The following is a 10,660-nucleotide window of genomic DNA, read 5'->3' as shown; positions in this document are numbered from 1 at the left end:
AGAGAGAGAAATATCAGTGATGAGAGAGAATCATTGAATGTCTCCTCCTGCAAGCCCCCTACTGGGGATGGAGCCAGTGACCTGGGCATGTGCCCTTGACCGGAATTGAACCCAAAACCCTTCAGTCCGCAGGCCGATGTTCTATCCACTGAGCCAAACTGGCTAGGGCTTAAGTTACTTTTAATTGTCATTGAGACCTCCAGTTCTTTAGTAAATAAATTTCTGTGGCCATAAACACATTTTCTGATTTAAGTTTTCTGCAGGTCCTTGAAAGACCAGGTGTTTCCCCTGGGAATGACAAGTCCAGGGATTCATCTTGGCACTGAACTTTATAGTTTGAAATAAAAGGAGAGAGTCCAATGATAGAGGAAAGACTGGTATGGGGATTGAGTGGAAACAAAAGCATTTTTATAATTTAAAAATGTTTTTACAGAACTAAATTGGGTTGTTTCACATACTGTTCACTTATGATGGATTTAGCTACAAAATGATGTCATTCTTTTAAAAATGTTAAAATTAGTAGAACGCATACTTCATACTATATTGGAGATAGAAGCTAATTGGAATGAATTGGATAAATTGTTTTTTAGTACTTACAATTATGGTTGATTTAATAAGAAATTAATATTGTTAGTATATACAATAAGTTATTGTCCCTAATTAGTGTATTTGTTTGTTTATATGTACTGGTTGGTTTGTGGTCATGATTGATTTTTTTAAAGTATTTTTCAAGGATACTATATACTATATGTGCCATTGTCATTCTAAATTAGCACAAATGCCTAAATTTTATGTCGAAGTTGTCATTTAGTGTAAACAGAAATTTATCAGTTAGGTTGCACATCATGAACTTTACTTAAAAAAAAAAAACCTTATCTTTTCTGCCCCAGAAATAGCTTTTGGCAATTAGTCATGGATGGCAAAGATACTAATTTTGAGTTGGTAATATTTGGATGAAAATGTTTTCATTGAATAGGAGCACTGCCAGTAAACTAACTCTCTTGGTGGGTGGAAATCCCCTAGAACTTCCAGAAAATTAGTAGAGGGGTGAAGTTAAATAATTTCAGTTGTTTCTACTTATCAAGAGCTGCTTATGACCTTGGACAAATCACTAAACTGCAAAGGACCTTGGTTTCTTCATTAGTAAAATTAGGAGATTTAACTAGATATGTTATTCTATAAGTTCAGTTCTGAGATTTGAAAGACCCTCATATTTAATAAAAATCTATAAGACCAAGTTGCTTGTCTTAGACCTTTATAAATCAACACTAGTCACTAAAGGTAAATATGAATCAATTTATTTGGAGCGGGTAATCTCTTACAAACTAATGTTTGAGAGTCACTAGTTGGTTTGATACTTGTGAATATTTTTTGGTAATTAGCATGTTGTATAAAACTGCTTTTTAAGTTTTTGTTAGTTGATTTCTATGCTTTGACCTGAGCAGTGTAAAATTCAAACCTTTTGCTCTCATATCCCCTAACCAATTTTTAAAAAATAGGTACTCCTTCATACTTAAAAGAATTTACTGAAGCCTAATATATATGCAGAGAGTGCAGATCAATAATGAACAGTTTGGTGAGTTTTCACCAACTGAGCACACTGTGTACCAGCACCCACATCAAGAAAGTGAACATTACCAGCCACTTAGAAGATCCTTTGTTTGCTCTTCTGGTCACTTACTACCCTGACTTTTAACATCACAGATTTGTTTTGCCTACTTTTGTACTTTATACAAATGCAATCCTACTGTACTCCCTTGTGCAGCATTATGAATATGAGATTTATCTATATTGTGTGTAGTTGTAGATCAGGGATTGGGAACGTCCGGCCTGCGGGCCATATAAGGCCTGCGAAATCATTTGGTCTGGTCCTACCAAGGACTCGAAATTCAATAAATCTAGGAGCTTTTTTAAAAGATTTTATTGAAAGTTTTACATATGTCAAGGAGCTTCTTTCATAGCAACATAAATTTATATTAAGTGAATCATAAATATCCAAATGGCCCTTGGCAGAAAAAAGTTTCCCTACCCCTGTTGTAGACTATTCCTTCTCATTACTATATATTCTATTGTGAATATATCACTATATATCATTCTGTTGTTGATGGATATGTAGGTAGGTCTCAGTTTTTGGAGAATATCTTTGTGACCTTGGGGTAGGCAAAGATTTCTTAAACAGGACTTTTTAATTTTAATGTGTTCTAGAGTTTTAAGTAGAGAAAGAATGGGAGAACTGGTTTATTTTAATAGCATCTGCAGTTTTTTAAATGTTAATATATAGTAAAATCTTTTACTCTGTAAATCTCAGAGAAAGGGTCAATATTTATAACTAAATCTAGGTAACAAGGTTTGTGATTTAAGAACTATTTTGGGTAGAATTCCTTCAAAAGTGTCAGGTAGTTCCTTGCCTATTTTGACTAGTACTTCTAATAGTGACTAGAAGTGATAATGGAGGGTACCATTGTCTGTTCCCTTAATCAAAGGGAAAACTGACCATTTGTCCACTAAATATGATATTTGCTTTAAATTTTTCCTAGTTACTCTATTAGCTTACGGAAATTTCAATCTGTTAATGACTTGGTAAGAGCTTATATCATGAATAATATTGGATTTTATCAATTGCTTTTCCTACTCTTGCTCCTTGAATTAAAGTATATTGATTGATATCCTAATGTTAAATCAACTTTGCATTCCAGGAATAAATCCAGTTTGGTTATTACCACATTTTTTCTTTTTATTTGCTTAGAAATTTTGGATCTTTGTTCTTGAGTGAGATTGGCCTTTATTTTGTTTTGGTTTTTTTGTACTGTCCTAGTCAGGTTTAGGTGACCTTGTAAAATGAGTTAGGAATATACCTGTTATTTCTTGTTATTTTTTAGATAACACATATAATAGAGATCATATGGTATTTGTCTTTCTGTCTTTTTTTAACTTAGCATAATGCTCTCTAAGTGCATCCATGTAGTCACAAGTGGCAAGATTTCATTATTTTTTATGGCTGAATATTCCCTTGTATATGTATACTACATTTTCTTTATCCATTCATCCATTGATGGATTCTTAGGTTGTTTCCATAATTTGCCTATTGTAAATAATGCTGCAATGAACATGGGTGTGTATATATCTTTATGAATTAGTGGTTTCATTTTCTTTGGATAAATACCCAGAAGTTGAATTGCTGCATCATATAGTAGTTCTATTTTTAATTTTTGAAGAACTTCCATACTGTTTTCCATAGTGGCTGCAATAATTTATATTCCCACCAACAGTACACAAGGCTCCCTTTTCTTCATATCCTCGCCAACACTTGTAATGCTGGCCTTGTAAAATGAGTTTAGAAGTCTTCTCTAAAGGATTGGTATTGGTCATTCTTTCTCCTAGTAGTCAGTCTGTTCAGATTTTTTATTTCTTCAATATTCATACTTGGTGGGTTGTATGTTTCTAGAAATTGACATATAATTGTTCATGTAGTGTCATGATTCATTGTATTCTCATGATTCTTTATATTTTTGTGATATCTTTATAATGCCTCCTGTTTTTAGTTTGTTAATCCTCACCCAAGGACATTTTTTCCTTTGATTTTTAGAGAGAATAGAAGGGGGGTAGGAGAGAGAGAGAAACATCAATGTGTGAGAGGGAGGCAATTGATTGGTTGTCTCCCTCATGAGCCTGGGATCGAGTCTGCAACCGAGGTATGTGACCCTGACCGGAATCGAACCCAGGACCCTTCAGTCCGCGGGCTGATGCTCTATCCACCAAGCCAAACCAGCTAGGGTTCCTGTTTTATTTATGATTTTATTTATTGGAGTCCTCTTTTTTTTTCTTGTTGAGTCTAAAGGTTTGTCTATTATGTTTATCCTTTCAAAGAAACAGCTCTTAGTGTCATTGCCCTTTTCTGTTGTCTTTTTCATCTCTATTTTATTTATTTCCTTTCTGGTTTTTGTTATTTCCTTCCTTCTACTCATTTTGGGCTTTGTTCTTTTTTCTAGTTCCTTGAGGTTTAATGTTTTGTTGTTTGAAACGGTTCTTGTTTATTGAGGTAGGCATTTATTGCTATGAACTTTCCTCTTAGATTTGCTGAATATATAAATTTTGGTATGGTGTATTTTCACTTGTCTTAAGGTTTTTTTTAATTGTCTTTTGATTTCTTCATTGACTCATTAGTTGTTCAGTAGCATGTTCTTTAATCTCCACATATCTGTGCATTTTCCAGTTTGCTTTTTGTAATTGATGTCTAGTTTTATATAATTGTGGTCAGAAAAGATGCTTGATGTTTTTGGTTTTTTTAACAACTGTTTGATAAATTACATGTTTATAAAAATTTGGCCATTATATATTTTGGATATTAACCATGTATCAGAGCTGTTGTTTGCAATCTTCTCCCATTTGATTGGTTGCCTTTTGTTTTGGTTTCTTTTTTGCTGTGCAGAAGCTTTTTAGTTTGATATACTCCCATTCACTTATTTTTGCCTTTACTTCCCTTGCCTTTGTGGTCAAATTCATAAAATCCTTTCTAAGAACAAGGTCCATAAGTTTAGTTTAGTACCTATGTTTTCTTCTGTGTAATTTGTTGTTTCAGATCTTATATTTAGGTCTTCAATCCATTTTGAGTTAATTTTTGTATATGAAGACAAACAGTATATTTTATTCTTTTGCATTTGACCTTCCAATTTTTCCAGCACCATTTATTAAAGAGGCTCCTTTATCAAAAATTATTTGCCCATATAAATGTGGATTTATTTCTGGGATTTTATTTATTCATTCATCAGTTGATGGGCATTTGGGGTTGTTTTCACTTTTTGACTATTACAAATAATGCTGCCATGAACATTCATATACAAATTTTTGTGCAGACATATGTTTTTATTACTCATGGATCTTTTTCATTCTTGATGCTGGGCACATGTATCTTTTTCCTCTCCTTTAAAAGATAATCTTACTAGAGGTTTAGCAATTACAGAAATTTTTCTAAAGAACCAATTGTATGGGTGTTCTTCTGTTTTGTTTTTTTAATATCTGCTTTTAAGTTATTTCCTTTTATTTATTTATAACTTCTTAACAGGGGTAGTTAGGTACTAATTTGCCCCCTTATTTCCTTCCCAACATGCATATAAAACCACACCTTTCAGTTTGAAGCATTGCTTTACCAGCATCCCTTAACTTAAAAATACTTTTTAATGTTTTTATTACTTTTGAGAGAGAGAGAAAGACATCAATTGCTGCCTCTTGCATGCCCCCCCCCCCCCCCCCCCCCCCCCCCCCCCCCCCCCCCCCCCCCCCCCCCCCCCCCCCCCCCCCCCCCCCCCCCCACCCACACACACCCTGGGGATCAAACCAGTGACCTCTGAATGCATGGGACTGCATGGGACAATGCTCAACCAACCAAGCCACAGAAGCTGGGCAGCATCCCATAATTTTTGATATGTAATATTTTCATTATTAATTTTACATTTTCTTATTTTCATTGTAATTTTTTCTTTGATCAATGAGTTATTTAAAAATGTATTTTTTTATTTCCAGTAATATGAGAATTTTCTAACTCTGCATATTTGGTAATGGTTTCCGGTTTTATCACAACTTCCTTAGAGAACTTTCTTTGCGTGATTTCAAGAAGTTTTAAAACTTCTTGAGATTTACTTTTATGGCTTAGCATGTGGTCAGTTTTTTTGTAAATATGTTAAGTGCTTGAAAAGCATATATTCTGCAGCTCTTGGATGTAGTGTTATATATTGGTAATTGTGTGTATTTGTGTCCTAACTGATTATTTTGTCTGCTTATTCTTTCAACTACTGAGAGATATCTTAAAATCAGCCACAATGATACTGATGTTTGTCTATTTCTCCTAGTAGTTCTGTCAACTTTTGCTGTATATATAATTTGAGGCCATGCTATCAAGTGCATGCAAATTTAGTTAATTATAGTGTTCTGGTGACGTAAACATTTTATTATTCTTAATGTGACTCCTTTAACTCTAGTGATGCTTTTCTATTTTGTCTGAAAATAATTTAGCTATACTATCTTTATTTTGGCTAATGTTTACATGATGTATTTTTCTATCCTTTTACTTTTAACTTTTAACCTTTCTGTATTATGTTTTACATGAGCCTCTAGAAAGCAACATATATTTGTAGATATTTAAAAATCTAGTCTGATAATCTTTTTCTTTTTTGGAACATTTAATTCATTTATATTTAATGTAACTACTAATATTATATACAGCATCACGTTGTTGCCCCTTCCATTCTGTATTTCTTTTTCTCTTCCTTTCATTTGAATGATTATTCTATGTCAGTTTTTCCTTTATTGGTTCAGATAGCACATATCCATTTTAATTCTTTTTGTGATTACCTTCACTTACCAGAGTCTAGTGTTGATACTTTTACCTTTCTCCTGGTTGGAGCAAGAACATTAAAAATACCTTAATTCCATTTACTTACTTCCTGACATACTTGCTATTGTGCTGTAATTTAATTTTCTATATGTATGTATATGTGTATGTAGAGATGTGTGTATATATGTTCAAAAGCTATACAGATTTAATGTATATAACTTAATAATACACATTTTAATTCCCTTAAGACATTATCATTTTACACAGTCAGTGTCCCATTAGATTTTTTACATGTTTACTTCTGCATCTGTAACTTTTCATTTTGGGCCAGTTTTCTGTTGCTTTATGATTTCTTAATAGGGGTATGCTGGATGTGAGCTCTGCTTTTATTTGTCTGAGAATATTTCATTTTCATTCTTGATGGATATTTTCTCTGCAGTACAATACAAGGTTGGCAGTTGTTTTTCTTTCTGCTTCTTCAAGATACCATTACAGTCTTTCAGCTTCCATTTTTTGTTGTTGAGAATTAAGCTATCCATCTGTTGCTTTGAAAGTAATTTTTTCTACCCTCGGGGTGCTTTTAAGTTTTTCTTTGTCGATTTTCGTTTAGGAATTCATTTAGATCCTTAAATTTGTTGTTTGACATCTTTCATTGTTTTTGGAAAATTTCAGCCATTCACATAATGTTTCTGTCTCTCTCTTCCTTCTGGGATTCCAATTAACTGAGTTGGATGTTAGACCTCCTCGCTGTATCCTCATGTTTCTTACCCTCTCTTCATTCTGAGCTTTTCCCCCTGACCTATCTTCTGATTCACTGTCTCAACTGTGTCCATTGGCTGTTAACCTGTTCACTGAATTCTTATTTTCAGTTTTTGTATTTTACAGTTAAAAATTACTTTTTGCTCCTTTTAGAAGTCTGCTGTGTCACTTTTTATCGTTTCCATTTAATTACTGAGATCAAGTTTGGTTTTCACCTCCTTGAACATAGTAAACATAATTTAAAATCTATGCTTGATAATTCTAATATTTGGAGTGCCTGTCTCTTTTTGTTGTTTCTACAGCTTTTAATCTTGTCCTCTTGTCTCCTCATATGCCTGATTATCTTTAATTGTGTGCTGAAAATTTTGTTTAAAAAATCATCTGAGATCAAGAATGTCTTCCAGAAAGGAATTTTTTTTTTGTGGCATCTCCTTGAGGGAATCCAAGATTACTTAGTCTGATCTCCACTTTTGAGATTTTTCAGGGCCAATCAGATGACTCAAGACCAATTTGCATTCAGTGTATGTTCTGGTTCACCCCTATTTCTAAGGTGCAGCCCTTCAGGTTCCTAACCTGACGGTAGGGGAAGAGGGTTTTCCTTTTGTCCCTCTGCCTATCAGGCTGTCAGATACAGTTTAACCTCTAGTTTCTTCTGGAATGCTTGGCTCACCTCTTTGAATTCCAGTCCTTTAATGGCTATGGTGCAGTTTTGTAATCAAACCTATTAAAATTTAATACCTAGAACATCAAGGGGAGCCGTGGGGACCCCTAATGGTTTGCCAGAGATGCAACTAAAGTTCCTCTTCCTAGCTTTCTCTAAAGCCAAAACCTCAGAAAAGCTTTAGCCATCCACTCTGTTGTTGCCAGCTCTGCCTTAGGTACTAGAGGTGACTGACTGGGAAGTGGAGCAGGGTGATTCAGGCAGATGAATTTTCTGTTAGTATTTAGGAACAGAAACTTCATTTGCTGAAATTTCAGGTAGTAAAGATGTATAAATGGCTACATTCTTTTTTGTGACCTTGTGTTCATGCTGTCTTCCTTAAACCTTTCACAGTTTGAATTTTACCTCTTTGGTCTTTTTTCTTTTTAGGACAGTGTCTTCAGCCTTTTCTTCAAGATTTTTTATCATGAATTATCACATGTCAATCTGGACAACTTACCATAGTTAAAGTTTCACCAGTTGAAAAATTGGAGGTAAGGAGTGTATATTTGTGTCCGTGTATTCCTGTAATATATTAAAAACTTTTTTGAAAACTAATCCATGTTATTGATATTACCTCACTCCCTTATCCCCATCCCTTTTATGCATTTAAGAGCAGGGAAAAGATGTTCAGGTGATTTCACGTGTTTAGATTTAGGTCCTAAATCAGGACTCTAAGCAAGTTTTTTGTACAATTAATTTGTTACTAGAAAGCTCAGCAGCAAATGGAAGGGTAACTCAGGAGTTGATTTTGAATAAAGGATGCTAATCAATCCTAGCTAGGTCCCAGATCCCCAGTGGGTGGAGCTGGTGGAGCTTAAAAGACTTGTCCCATGGAGTAACTGGGTGTGCAAGCAAATGCTGGTCTTCCAGCTTCCTAGTTTTTATTGTAATTTTTCTTATTCTTAGATATGTGTTCAATAACTGAGTTGTATCAATGATAAATATGGTATTATGAACAAATCAGGGTATAATTTTTTTAATGTAGCATAATTCTTTCTTTGAGCCAAGAAAAGCCATTTAACAATATCAGCTTTGATTTTTAGATAGCTTGTTTTGCCACCTTATAAAGATGTTACCACTCTTTTTAACAGCTGTTTCCTAGTGTAAAAACATGTGGGTGTGTGTTTTAACGTAAACACTGGACAAGATGTTATGAGGCCTGTTTTATAATCTTGGCTTTTAAGCAAATTTTTAAATCCCTCTAGCCTTCAGTTACCTTCTGAGTAAAACAAAGTTGAGTTCGGAGAAAGCCTTGGCACTATTGACATTTGGGCCAGATAATTTGTTGTTAGGAGCTTCTTGTGCAGTGTAGGATATTTAGCATTGTCCTTGGCCTCTGCCCACTAAATGCCAATAGTGCCCCTCCCCAGTAATGACAACCAAAAATGCCACCAGACATTGATAAATGTGCCTTGCAGGACAGAGTCAACCCCAGTTCAGAACCACTGAATTAGATGATGTTAGAGTTCCATTCAGCTTTATAATTTTACTAAAGTCCCGGTGCACGAATTTGTGCATGGGTGGGATCCCTTGGGGTGGCCTGCAGAGATTGGGCCCCAGCCCCCAGCCTCGCAGCCCCACAGTGCACCCCACCTTGGCCTGGCACCGCCCCCTCACCTGCTCCACCATCCTGCCTGTGGGGCGACCGATTGGGGCCGAGACCCACCCCACCCCCGGCTCCCTCAGCACCTAGGAGCTGGGCGGCAGCCCCACCCCCTGCTGCCGCTGCTGGTCACCATCTATGGAGTAATTGGGCCCCCGCTTGCACCCGCCTTGGCCTGGTGCCGCCCTCTTACCTGCTCCACCATCCCGCCACGGTCCCACTCTCCTTGGCGCCCATCAGAGCCGGCAGCGCCTCCACTGCCACCTGCTGCCAGTGCTGCATCACCGACGCCTGTCGTGTTCTGCGCCGCCCCCTGGTGGTCAATGCGTGTCATAGCGAGCGGTCGAACTCCAGGTCTCCCAGTCTGAACGATTGCCTGAGGGGACAATTTGCATATTAGGTTTTTATTATATGGGATACTTTTTATTTTTTAATTTTAGTTTTCTTTGCACCCCAGCTTAAATGTCATCTCTTCCATAAACCTTTCCTCAGTGCTCGTTTTCCTTGTCCTATCTTAATTGTTTCTTTTTCTGAAAATGTGTTATAGAACTAAACCCTACTCTATTATGAACAAGGGATTCAAGAGTATTGTCAGGCTAGACATTGTTAAATAAATGATTATCAGTGGCATTTTTTTAAAATATATTTTTATTGATTTCAGAGAGGAAGGGAGAGAGGGAGAGAGAGATAGAAACATCCATAATGAGAGAGAATCACGGATCGGCTGCCTCCTGCATGTCCCCACCTGGGGATCAAGCCTGCAACCCGGGAATGCGCCCCTGACCGGAATCAAACCTGTGACCCTTCAGTCCACAGACCAACGCTCTATCCGCTGAGCCAAACCAGCTAGAGCTCAGTGGCATTTTTGTAAATCTTTTATACCCTTACAGTAGGCCACAATTTGTGATCTTGAATCTCTAGGTTAGACTAATAACTCATTTTTTAAAATAATTTAGAAGGCAAGAACCTCAAATAGAATGTGAGGGAGCTGCACAAAACACAGCGAGGCGGGAAAAACCAAGATGGCGGCATAGGTAAACACCGGAAATTGCTGCCTTGCACAACCACTTCAAAAATACAACTAAAAACCAAAATGGACATCATCCAGAACCACAGGAAGGCTGGCTGAGTGGAAATTCTACAACTATAAGGAAAGAGAAAAGCACACTGAGACTCAGAGGAGGTGCGGAAGTAAAGTGCAGAGGTACGGAGGCGCACGTGGAAAGGGCTGGCAACTGAGGACGCGGTTGTCTTTTTCAATCGG

At 36.4% G+C, this 10,660-nt stretch overlaps 1 protein-coding gene across 19 annotated transcripts in view; it reads left to right on the top strand.

Annotated features, from left to right (window-relative positions):
- Positions 1-10,660, top strand: part of TAB3 (TGF-beta activated kinase 1/MAP3K7 binding protein 3) — a 70,216-nt gene that overhangs the window by 6,595 nt on the left and 52,961 nt on the right. For 17 of the 19 annotated variants that reach the window (XR_001360267.1, XR_001360263.1, XR_001360266.1 and 14 more), the window contains exon 2: positions 8,181-8,284. The gene's annotated coding sequence lies outside the window, so the exon portion shown is untranslated. Of the gene's footprint in view, positions 1-2,548; positions 2,581-3,667; positions 3,693-8,180; positions 8,285-10,660 lie in introns of those variants that run through there. The other 2 variants (XM_014531986.1, XM_014531987.1) reach the window with 2 other exon arrangements.

This window comes from Myotis brandtii, unplaced genomic scaffold, assembly GCF_000412655.1.
Source record: "Myotis brandtii unplaced genomic scaffold, ASM41265v1 scaffold834, whole genome shotgun sequence".
NCBI lineage: Eukaryota > Metazoa > Chordata > Mammalia > Chiroptera > Vespertilionidae > Myotis > Myotis brandtii.
This window is presented reverse-complemented; position numbering and strand designations above follow the sequence as displayed.